General features: G+C 38.0%; 1 long non-coding RNA gene across 1 annotated transcript; it reads right to left on the bottom strand.

Moving 5' to 3' along the window:
• Positions 1–557: 557 nt before the first annotated feature.
• On the bottom strand, positions 558–2,839 carry LOC129350635 (uncharacterized). The gene is made up of 3 exons (XR_008604101.1): positions 2,706–2,839; positions 1,950–2,108; positions 558–1,059 (listed from the first exon to the last, which is right to left on the bottom strand). It is a non-coding gene; the product is annotated as an uncharacterized LOC129350635 (long non-coding RNA).
• Between the last annotated feature and the right edge of the window lie 9,785 nt (positions 2,840–12,624).

Genomic DNA, 12,624 nt, shown 5'->3' with positions numbered 1-12,624 from the left:
AGAACATGTGGGACGCTAACCTAGCAAACATTTCAGACTTTTCTCTGTGAATTCTGAGAAATAATTTCCTATTTAATGACAGAGCTACACATCTTAACTCAGTCTCATTAAAACAGACTCTAATTCAGTGTCATCCATCCATATTAAAGTGCAGTTACCCAAAATGTTTGTTGCATGTGCTCCAACAAAACCTGTCCAGGTAGAAGGCCACTTTGACAAACAGGAAGTGGAAGATTCCAAGCAGATTTATAGTAGGGAGAACTGGACTGTACTAAATGTGGTCGAGTATAGAGGGGTGTTTTGTGGGTTTTTAAGGCTGATATTGATTATTAGTGAGACATTTGGAGTAGATATTCATTTGCAGTAAATTAAGGTATTTAAAATCTTGGAGTTAAACTTAGAAGAACACAAACTCTAACAGAATACTTTGTTGATATGTTTTTGTTTTGTTTACAGATGTTAAGTTAAAGGAGTTTTATTCGTTACGTATAACCAATCAAATCACTCCAGAAGACAGAGCGACCACAGGTAGATAAAGGTTCAGAGCCAAAGTAGCACCATTTTTAAATGTATTTATTACCGTAAATCAGTAAAAAATAAAATACTGATAATCAGTAAATCAGTCAGCCCACAATTACTACAATTCTACAATGTATGTCTCTTTCCTTTGACTTGTTATTTGTACAATATACGATGTATATGATGGCGTTTTTTCATACCAAAGGCTATACTATGATGTTTTCTAAGAGACATATGATGCTACTCTGTTTGTTCTGGTCCTGAGCCACTGCAATCCTCCTCTGTTGGTTTCTGGATTGTACTCAGCTGCATGCCTTCGTCCACCAGGCCCCGTTGACTCGTCCCGCCTGCCGTCTCTGGAGCTGAAGCTGGATTGGAACAGACCAAAGTACAGTCCAATCACGATGCCAGCTGCCTCTCAAAAGGCTCCTTCATCTGGCAGGTGGCGGCACTTCTTCTGAGGGGAAGCTGAGCTGGCCCGGCAGAACTTTGGAGATGTGTTCCAGTGGTTGGTGGATGTGTGGGGAGATAGAGAGGGACCTTTGAATTGTTCAGAAAGGAAAACAGGGAACCCATTGGTAGTTTTAGTTTAGGGTGCTACTGCGGTGTGTTTTTGGGCTTGAAGAGGTGAACAGGAAGAGTTTTTTTTTGTATTGATTATCTTTTACTTTGTTCCTGGTTCACTTTTAGTTCTGTTGATTTATTTTTATTTTACTAACACCCATTTGTTTTTAACCCCCTCACATGTTGTGTTGTTGTAAACTTCCTCTTTCAAATAAATTCTCGTCTAACCCTCTGGAAACCAGCGTTTGAACTGTTTTTGTGTTGCTCCTCACCTACTGACAGCTGTGGACTAAAGGCTATACTGTGACGTTTTCAGAGCGACATGCTATACTATGATGTTTGTTGGGCGACACGCTATACTATAGGCTTTTTTAATTGATATATTACTGTGAGGTTTTTTTTGTTTTTTTTAGCAACATATAAGAATTCGAACAGTTTTAAAAGTTACTATACTTTGTGCAATGAAATTATTATTCTATGGCATTTTTTAGATGACATATTATACTCTGATGTTTTCTTGAATTACATACTATTTTGACAATATACTGCACTATGACATTTTTTGAACCACATATCATACATGACAATTTTAGGCAACATCCTATCATTTTGCGCTTTTTGAACCACATAATAATCTGTTTTGTTTTTTTTTTCTTGCCAACATGCTGTACTATGAACTACAGGCCATACTATGTTATTCTTGAGTAAAGCATACTATACTTTGACATTTTCTGAACTACATCCTATACTATGGCGTTATACACAGAGTGCTTTGGTTACATGTTGATTTATAATCTAGATTTTTTTCTGTTTTGTTTTTTGACGGGATTACCACAGACCTGACCGTGAACACCGTCGACACCCACCTGAGGGAGACGCTGCCTAAGATCTCAAGGCTGCTTGGTCGTGGTCTTTCTGGCACGTACTCTTCCAAGATGAGCCGGGAAGTTTAACACTGATGGAATGACACCAGGTCTAAGCCGACAAACTTCCAATTCCTCCTCAACCCATAGTCTCTGGGAAACCTACATGGAGTAAGAAAAGTAGACAGAGAAGTAATTAAGTCTGTACACAACATATTAAAAAGAAATCATGCTAATAAATTAAGTAGAAAGAACCGAATTCGCCAATATACTGGAGACCAGAGCTATTTAATTTGATAAGTATAACCTTGTTTAGTAACATTTCAATTATTTGAGAGCAGTCCTAAAGAACTGCCTGTAATCCCAATCATAAAATGGGTTTGGAGGAAGAACATAGATGGTAATCTGGATATACATGAGTTAGGCTTTATAACTACTATTGGTAGTATTGGTGGTAGTAATAGCAATGTGACTACTACTAGTAGTAGTGGTAGTACACTAAGTACTGCTGCTGATACTGGCACTACTACTACAAATTGTAATATTATTACAAATGCTGATACTACTTCTATGACTCAGCTATTTTATACTACTACTGCTTGTACAACTATACTACAGCTACTATTAATCGTCTGGTATTTGGTTGTCAAGCTGCTAGCTCACCTTAGCGTTTTGCTAGTGGCTAACTAGTTAGCTCTCATAGACTGGAAGCTCTCAACAAGATTTCATAATGAAAAAAGAGCCAAAAACTATTCTTACCTATGAAAAGTCATTCCAAGTTTCCTTGTCTCAATCGTACGACGCAGTGTGTAATTGTATGCAGCACAGTGAGCCGGCATACTTGTTGTTTCCATTTTCACGCCGTCTACATCAACGGAATGCACTGAAACTTTGCCCCCACTAGCTTAGCCTCACCGTAGCACACAGCTCAAAGGGGCATGGCCTATCTACTCATTCATACCTATGAGAACAACGGTGGCTGCACATATTGACGCCTGACGTTGATTAGCTGCGTAAATACCATTATATACAGTCTATGGTAAAAACGTATGTGAATCGCATCATTGGCTGCAGCAGCCAGTCACCGGTCACTCACTGACTCACATTGAAAAATAGCACAGAATGAATTGTTACGTATTTATTTAATTTACAAGTTAGGTTTGATTTTTTTTTTTTTGTGCGCAGCGCAGATTTTCTGTGCGTGGAGACCGTGTCAGCAGTGCGCAATTGCGCACGCGTGCAGCTTAGAGGGAACAGTGGATGCTATACTATGACGTTTTTTGGACAACATGCTATACTATGATGTTTTTTGGACCAAAGACTATTCTATGATATTTTTTGGAGGACATGCTATACTACGACGTTTTTTGTATGACATGCTATACTATGACGTTTTTTGGACAACATGCTATGCTATGACGTCTTTTGGACAACATGCTATACTATGACGTTTTTTGGACGACATGCTATACTATGACGTTTTTTGGATGACATGTTATACTATGATGTTTTTTGGACCAAAGGCTATACTACGATGTTTTTAGAGTGACATTCCATACTATGATGTTTGTTGGGAGGACATGCTATACTATGACATTTTTCGCACAACATGCTATACTATGACGTTTTTTTGGACGACATGCTACACTATGACGTTTTTTGGATGACATGCTATATTATGACGTTTTTTGGCCGACATGCTATACTATGACATTTCGTTGAACGACATGCTATACTATGACGTTTGTTGGTTCAAAGGCTATACTATGATGTTTTTAGAGTGATATGCTATGCTATGACGTTTTTTGAGCGACATGCTATACTATGACGTTTTTTGGACCGAAGGCTATTCTATGATATTTTTTGGACGACATGCTATACTATGACGTTTTTTGGACAAAATGCTATGCTATGACATTTTTTGAACAACATGTTATACTATGACGTTTTTTGGACGACATGCTACACTATGACGTTTTTTGGACAACATGCTACACTATGACGTTTTTCGGACAACATGCTATACTATGACGTTTTTCGGACAACATGCTATACTATGACGTTTTTTGGACGACATGCTATACTATGACGTTTTTTGGACCAAAGGCTATACTATGATGTTTTTAGAGCGACATGCTATGAAGTTTTTTGTACGACATGCTATTCTATGACGTTTTCTGGACGACATGCTAAACTATGATGTTTTTTGGACGACATGCTATGCTATGACGTTTTTTGGACGACATGCTATGCTATGACGTTTTTTGGACAACATGCTATACTGTGACGTTTTTTTGGACGACATGCTATACTATGACGTTTTTTGGACGACATGCTATGCTATGACGTTTTTTGGACAACATGCTATACTAAGACGTTTTTTGGACGACATGCTATACTATGACGTTTGTTTGTCCAAAGGCTATACTATGATGTTTTTAGAGTGACATGCTATGCTATGACGTTTTTTGAGCAAAATGCTTTACTTTGACATTTTTTGGACCAAAGGCTATACTATGACGTTTTTTGAGCGACATGCTATACTATGACGTTTTTTGGACCAAAGGCTATACTATGATGTTTTTAGAGCGACATGCTATGACTTTTTTTGGATGACATGCTATTATATGACGTTTTCTGGACGACATGTTATGCTATGATGTTTTTTGGACGACATGCTATTCTATGACGTTTTCTGGACGACATGCCATGCTATGACGTTTTTTGGACGACATGCTATACTATGACGTTTTTTGGACGACATGCTATACTATGACGTTTTTTGGACCAAAGGCTATACTATGATATTTCTTGGACGACATGCTTACTATGATGGTTTTTGGACGACATGCTACACTATGACATTTCGTTGAACGACATGCTATACTATGACGTTTGTTGGACAACATGCTATGACGCTTTTTGGACAGCATGCTGTACTATGTTTTTTGGATGACATGCTATACTATGACGTTTTTTGGATGACATGCTATACTATGACGTTTTTTGGACCAAAGGCTATTCTAAGATATTTTTTGGACGACATGCTATACTATGACGTTTTTTGGACGACATGCTATGCTATGACATTTTTTGAACAACATGCTATACTATGACATTTTTTGGACAACATGCTATGACGTTTTTTGGACAGCATGCTATACTATGTTTTTTGGATGACATGCTATACCATGACGTTTTTTGGACGACATGCTATACTATGACATTTTTTGGACGACATGCTATACTATGATGTTTTTTGGATGACATGCTATACTATGACGTTTTTTGGACAACATGCTATACTATGACGCTTTTTGGATGACATGTTATACTATGACGTTTTTTTGGACCAAAGGCTATACTATGACGTTTTAGAGTGACATGCTATACTATGACGTTTTTAGAGCGACATGCTACACTATGACGTTTGTTGGACGACACGCTATACTATAGGCTTTTTTAACTGACATATTACTATGACGTTTTTTTTGTTTGTTTTTTTTGTTTTTTAGCAACATTTTATAAGAATTGTAACAGTTTTAAAAATTTTTATACTTTTGTGCAATGTGATATTATTCCATGGCATTTTTTAGATGACATATTACACTCTGATGTTTTCTTAAATAACATACTATTTTGAGAATATACTGCACTATGACATTTTTTGAACCACATATCATACATGAGAGTTTTAGGCAACATCCTATCATTTTGCGCTTTTTTTTGCCGACATGCTATACTGTGAACTACAGGCCATACTATGTTATTCTTGAAAAGTATACTATACTTTGACATTTTCTGAACTACATCCTATACTATGGCGTTATACACAGAGTGCTTTGGTTACATGTTGATTTATAATCTAGATTTCTTTCTGTTTTGTCTTTTTGACGGGATTACCACAGACATGACCGTGAACACCGCTGACACCCACCCGAGGGAGACGCTGCCTAAGATCTCAAGGCTGCTTGGTCATGGTCTTTCTGGTCCTGCTCCAGAACGCCTTCATCAACTACGTCTTCTTTTGAAGAGGCCCTCAGATGCTGCAATCTCTGACCTTAAGGAGGAACTGCTGCTTTCACTCTGTAACGAGACGGCGGTTATTTTAAAGACCCAGCTCCTGTCGGCTTTGAGTGAAAGTTTAACACCCATCAAAACAGAACTACAGACAGTTAAATCTGAGCTGTCGGGCAGTATTTCAAACATCAAGTCCTACCTGGCTGCCCTAAAGCACGCTGTGGGTGAAACGGAAACTTCACTCTCCACATCACCGACGACATCGTCACACTCCAAAGCAGAGCACCTGTCTGCTGAACTTTTAAAAGTGGACTATAAATATGAAGAATGTGAGCAGCAGCAGCCTGTGAGCAGCGGAACAGATGTGACCAGAAAGAAGTCATTTTCTTTTTTCTTTTCTTTCTGGTTGACTTGATGCTGTCAGATGCAGATGTTGGAGCTGATTCTGACCTTTCAGGATAAAAAGCTGCTTTTCCTTCAGACTTTTCAGGAAATTATTCTGTCAGGTTTTCTCTGCTATTTATATTTTTATTATCTGTGATTATTTCATTATTTCTTTATTGTAAAAATAAAGTTTGAGGTATAAAGACTCATTTAGTTATTTTATTCCTGAAATCTTTGACGTAGCAGAACTAAACTTCCATTTTCCTTCTGGTACTTCTGATACTAGAACTAAACGTATCTTCAACACGGATCATCTGCTTTTAATGAATCAGCAGCAACATCACAACAACAAATAAGACAATTTTCAACAAATTAATGAAACTGATGTCATTTAAAACTATCAGAGTCTGTTTTAGTGTCAAATTAAAGCTGATTACTGACAACTAGAACATTAACGTTACTGTTTTAATCACATTTAAGTTTCCTGAACGTTACATTAACGTCAACCAGCCACAGTTTTATGAGCTTAATGAACCACATTACAGGAACACAACAGACTTCAGCTGTTGGCAGGAAACAACACAAACATCGTTAGCTTGATGCTACATTTAGCTGCTGATCAGGACTGGTCAGCTAGCTCGCTTAGCATCGCTAATTCACATTAAAGCTAATATTCACTGGATGCTAACTGTCTTCTCTGGTCAACACACACAAATAAACTCCACCAACTCCTGGGGTTCACTGCTCACATTATATCTGACTCTGAAGTTGAACATAAAGTTCATTGAAACTGGCACCGATCAGTAAATTATCATTTATTACCAACCAGCTGTCGGAGTCCTTCGGTGTCTGTTGGTCCAATCAGCCGAAGGAATAAATTACTGAACTAAATAAATAAACCAACAGTTATTATGTCAGAATTAATCCAAACGAGGAGAGCAGAGTCCCTGCTTCCTCCTCCATAGGACCTGTCAATCATTCCAGACCAGACTGTCAATCAAGTAGTCCCGCCCCCTGGCTTTGCAAAACTTTAACGCTCTATAAAAAATTAAATACTGATTTATTTTAAGATCGGCCACCTGATCTCTCATTTTGACCATGAAAACTAACGAAAAAATCGTATGTACAGTCTATGCACCGTACTCTGTTTGGCTCCACGCTTGCTGATGACCACTTCCGGTCTCAGAAAATGAAAAAACGGACCTTTTTTCGTTTCTGTCTCTTACTGATTTTACTTTCTTGTTATTCTAAATATAAAACGAAAATCAAAGCATTTTTAAAATTTCGTATAACCCTTTTTGATCATGAAAAGGAAAAACGCTTTGTATTTCAATTTTAATTTTTTTATTTTAAAACGACAATCAAATAACCACTCATTTTTTGTTTTTCAATACCCGTTTCAGAACGGAAAATCCAATTGCCAAAATATACACGGACCTGTCATGAACAGGATCATGAGCTGTAGAGACCAGAACTGTTTTTAGTATCAGGCTAGCATGTTTATCTCTGCTGTTAAAGTGCTGCTGCTGGCCTCATGTGGCCTTTCAAGGAACTGCAGTTTTTGGCTCCAAGTTGCTGCTTGTTTTCACACAGCCTTAAAGGATTTATCTAAAATGTCAGACACGATTTTACTACATTAAAATGTAGATTCAAGTTAAGTTTCCCTTAACTTTAATCTTATCTCCCTAATCAGAAGCTAACTTGAACATCGCACTAATTAAGCAGGAAAAGGATTGAAAAAAAAAAAAAGGATTTTGCAAACTTATTTAGAAATTAAGATCCCTGAACTATGGCATACCTTATATGAAGCTTAAGGACCATCCAGAGGAAATGTAGTCGCAGGTTTTTCTTTTCGTCTCTGACTGCTCACTCAGTTCATTGGTTTCAGCTGTGCTAGCTTGGTAGAATCTGTGAGGCGTTCACACAACGCAGAAATCACAGACGCATCAGCTTAAAGGTGCCTCAAAAAATTCAAACATCTAAAATAATGTGATAATGTGCCTTCGTGACGTTTTTTTTTTATCCTATAATGAACTTTTTTGTATTTGTCAAGACTATGTTCCATCCTAAATCTAAGAAAACAATCTTAAGGAAAGACTACGAGTAGTTGCCAATTTCTCCAGGGTCTCTGAATACATCATCACATCTGAAAAAAACGACGTACAGAAAACACCGAAAAGCGTACAGGACGCAACTTGTAGGGCGCAAAGAGTACATATGTGTATATATGTATATATATATATATATATATATATATATATATATATATATATATATATATATATATATATATATATATATATATATATATATATATATATATATATATACACTAAATGTATACATTGAGAGAACAGGAGAATAACAGAGCAGCAGTTCCACCATGTTTGGTTTATAGCAATGTTGTCTTTTATTCTAATTTCCAATAAACAGAGAATATATCAGTCCCTTATTTGTACAAAAATACCTGAACAGGATACAATGTAGATCCAGGAGCCGCACAGACAGAATGAAGCAAAGCACAGTGTGTGGAAAAAAACAAAAAACAAAAGCATGATTATGGTTCATTTGCTCTTTTTCTTTCCCTGAAATGTTCATGTGACTTCAGCTTACGATGACTTCAACCCTAACAATAAAACACAACCAACACTATGTTAGTTTCACTTGCACTTACACTGTAAGTCATCAAACTCGATGGGACTTGTACGTGATGTTGATCTGACAACATTAGATTTAGTTTCAGTACGATTACATTTCCAGCCACAGCTGACTGCAAAAGAACACAGTGAGTGGACGGATGGCAACTAAGGACTTGTTACGGCTTAGAAAGAGGCACCTGCTGCAAGACTTAATTAAGAAAGAGAATAAAAACAAACTTTGTTATGCACCTTAAAATCAGAGTAAATGGACATAATAAAATGCACAACCCTCTTGAGCTACAGCGTATAATTGCACTACTTGTGACGAAAAGGTGTACAAAAGCTGCTAAGAATATCCCCACGGGTTAAGCGTTAGTGTTTGTGCTCTTGATGCAAAAAACCCCCCAAAAAACAAAAAAGAAAACGAATCACTGCCGTGTGTGTGCATGTGTATAAGATTAACATCCAAACATTTACTGGAGTGTTTCTAGAAACGGAAAAGTAAATGAGTGGAAACAGAGAGGGGATATTCAAAAGATGTGGTTTTAAATCAAAATGGCATCAGATTAGATGCTGACAGAGTTGAGGACTCTGACAGACTGTCAGCTTATACACACAACTGATGTTCAGAAATTTGACACATGCCAAAAATCCAGTTTGATCTTTTAAAATAAAAAAAGTTTAATTTAATACTGTATATACTGTGGTATATTCGTTTATTTATATATATATATATATATATATATATATATATATATATATATATATATATATATATATATATATATATATATATATAAAGGTCATTTTGTGGCAAACCAAAAAAATACACAATAATGTCAACATACACACAATCAAAAAAATGAAAAAGAGGACAAAATAAATCATTCTTCATTTTACATGGAGTTATGAGCAAAAGCATAACACCCCATACATAGTGATCTGTGACCTAGGTACAGTGTTAGATCTACATCTTCTCTGTAGCTTCACATACTTAGAAAACAATTGATACTTTATACTAGTATATTCATAGAATTGGACTTGTGTAAAGGATTGCATTGTAGCACAGTGATTAAAAATGGAGGGAGAAGGAGAGGACGGTGACTCGTCCCCGCTGATACATAGCGCCGTGGCTTGGCGTCCCTCTCTGACAGACAGGAAAGAACCTCAGCTGAGGACTGGGAACGCTGGGATGCCTCCAGCCAAACTCCTGTTTTGACTTTACTCAACCGACAAGCAAACCTTCCTCTTACTGTCTCTAAAAGGCAAGTATGATAACCAGCAGAGTTAGCAATCCTGAAGAGTGAATTTAACAGTCTGGCCGTCCACACATACACACACACACACACACACACACACACACACACACACACACACACACACACACACACACACACACACACACACACACACACACACACACACACACACACACACACACACACACACACACACACACACACACACACACACACACACACACACACACACACACACACACACATTCACCACAGGGTCATAGCTTACAGGCTGGACACAGGTGGGAGAGGGGGGCGGGGGATTCAAGCATTATCCAATCCCTGGAGAGAGTCTGCCCTGACTGACTGGAAAGGCCCGATTGGTGGAGCGCAGAGCTGGTGAGTCGGTTAAAGCCACGTGATCAGTTTACTGGTGGCGGCAGTGGCTTGTGTGTCAATGACAGTACTTAGAGAGAGTTTAGTTCGCCCGGCAGGGAGTCCGCTGGCCTCGTGGTAACCCTGCTCACTCACAGTCTGGCACAGGATGTAGAAGGTTACGCTGAGGACAGGAGGGGTGGAGGACAAAGCTAAACAGGCGTTTTGTCACATGCCTTTTTTTCCTGTTTTATAGTACAGCCAATATGTCACACACAAAGTGGAAAAAAATCAACTCTGTTAAAGCTTCTTTGAGCAGGATTTTTCCGTGGATGTGATTCTGTGTAAAAACAAAAACTGAGTCCAACCTGGTGAAATTTGCTGTAGTCTATGTGCTGCTTGTATCCCATTCAGTCTTAGTGTGTATGCTACAGTCTCTTTTGTTACCACTGGAGGCCGCCAGAGTTTGGTGTTTTCTCCTACACACTACAAAATGGTAAAAACAGACTATTTCAGCGTCAGTCTGCTTTGTTGGTGGAGCGACCTCTCCGAGCACAACCTGCTCTGTCTTCTTTTCACTTCACTTCCCAGAACGTTTTCAACAACTACCAGACAGATGCATTATCAAGTTGTTTGTGGACGTAGAATATTCGGCATGCAAGTCATACTCTTTAGGGGTGCAACTATTGATTATTTTCAGTATCGACTACTTTAAAACATTTTGGTTAACTGATGAATAATTTGGTCTATAAAAATTACAGTTTTCTAGAGCCAAAGACATCTTCAAATTGCTTTTTTTGTCCAACCAACAGTCCAAAAACCAAATATTCAGTTTGCTAAAAGATAAGAAAAAGTAGCACATCCTCCCATTTGAGAACCCGTTAATCAACTTCTAAACAAATTTCGACACTGGATTTCTGAAAATGCAACATATAAGCAGTGTTGTTTTCCTCTGCCTCCGCTTTGATGTATTTCTTGCTGTAGGACTGTTGAAAAAATGTCTGTTCAGTTCAGTTTTTACAAAAGAAGCCCTTAATGCTTAACTGTGAGGGACTGACACCACTGATGCTAAAAAACTCCCATGCAGCTGATGGAAATATCTGGACATGACGTTACACTTCAGCCCGAGGTGAGATTGTATCACCAGTATCCGTTTTCTAATTCAAGTGAACTTTTACTTTTAAGAAAGAGATTGACATTTTTGGAAAACACTTATTTGCTCTCTTGCTGATAATTAGATGACAAGACTGATACTGCTGTGATGTCTTTATGTCTGGTCATTGTTAATGCAATAATGTTCCAGATTAAAGACATCTTGGTCTTAATTGTATGTGTAGCAGTGATACGGACAGATTTTGGGCTATGTTCATGGAAAGGTCCGGCAGACTTGGGCAGATGACTAAATTTACGCCACATGGACCCCTGCAGACCTACAAAATCAGTTTTATACTTTTTATATCTGTAGGTTCCTCCATGAACAGTGAGTGCCAACATAAATGTTGGACTGCAGGCAAATCTCTGTGGCGGCGTCTACAAGGGCAGTAGCATGCATGCATAGGGCTTTGTAGATGCCATTCTACTGCACATGTATGGAACAGAGTCCTCCAAGTGGACTAGAAAGTAGTTCAACAACACAACTATGTGCCCGTAATATCCACAGTTCGGCTAAGGCTTTAAACTGGCCTTAGAGGAACTGGTCGGCAGATCGTGTTACCTTCCGGCAGAGAAGGGCTAGCTAGTTTAGCTCACAGTAGCTTCATTTTTAGCTAAAAGATCTGAAAGCAGTATCTATTTTCTCGACAAGAGAGCAAATCTCACACCATTCCTCCACATAATTCTTCATATAATCATTCTTAATGGTATTTCATCCTCTTAAAATCCCAAACTTGTTGCTGTATGTGCATTTTAACATTGTTTCGATTTTATACACAAGGCTCGTAATTTTTCACTTAAGGCGAGTGAAGCTCATTCGACTGTGTGTTGATGCACAGTCAACTGAGGTCACGTTTCAAGTCTTTTGTT

This window comes from Amphiprion ocellaris, chromosome 15 (genome assembly GCF_022539595.1).
Source record: "Amphiprion ocellaris isolate individual 3 ecotype Okinawa chromosome 15, ASM2253959v1, whole genome shotgun sequence".
NCBI classification, from domain to species: Eukaryota; Metazoa; Chordata; class Actinopteri; family Pomacentridae; genus Amphiprion; species Amphiprion ocellaris.
This window is presented reverse-complemented; position numbering and strand designations above follow the sequence as displayed.